At 39.8% G+C, this 666-nt stretch overlaps 1 long non-coding RNA gene across 1 annotated transcript in view; it reads left to right on the top strand.

Moving 5' to 3' along the window:
- The window catches only part of LOC119593780, a 44413-nt gene that overhangs the window by 266 nt on the left and 43481 nt on the right, over positions 1 to 666 (top strand). The window lies entirely within an intron of this gene.

Here is a 666-nt window from a genome sequence, read left to right as displayed (position 1 = left end):
GCCACAGAAATTCCCGAGACGAAAACTTAGTAACGGGAAGCTATAAAGTGTTAGTGACTTCGACGCACGGTAAGAAGGAATCCGAGGAAATACTCTGGATCCCGAGCTGTGGACGGAATTAACTGCTATCATTATTATCGTTATTTTGATGTGTGCTTTTTTATAGTGAATGTGTTGACAACATGTGCCAACGTGGGAATATATCTCTATAATCTCTAGGAATGTTAACGTAAAGGATGTAATACTAAATTATGTAGAAAGGGAATCAATGAAATTCACTTCGATTACAATAATCTTAATAAATACTTGAAAAAAATATTCGTAATGGTCACAATATAAACACAGATGCAAAGCCAAATGTACACAAAAAATGTCTATTGATGAGGAGATTAACCCGAAGGCAAAAAAAATAAATAAAAAACGGGGTCGCTCAATCACCAAGAAAAAGACTAAAGGTTATTCCCTAATGAGAGAACAATTGTTTTGTGCGAGGAGCGAACGAGCCGCGACGCGTGAGGTTGAGGCGGTAAACAACCGTTATAGGCAAGAACAATTTAGCATGGGACAGGAAAGGGCCATTAGCGAGTCCTCAACCACGTGGGCCTTCGCATCTGAATATAGGTCATCTTGAGTCCGTTCTTCTGCGGAGGACAAGGTTAAGGACAC

Source organism: Penaeus monodon, chromosome 32 (assembly GCF_015228065.2).
Source record: "Penaeus monodon isolate SGIC_2016 chromosome 32, NSTDA_Pmon_1, whole genome shotgun sequence".
NCBI classification, from domain to species: Eukaryota; Metazoa; Arthropoda; class Malacostraca; order Decapoda; family Penaeidae; genus Penaeus; species Penaeus monodon.
The sequence above is the reverse complement of the archived record's forward strand: the minus strand, read 5'-3'. Positions and strand labels throughout refer to the sequence as shown.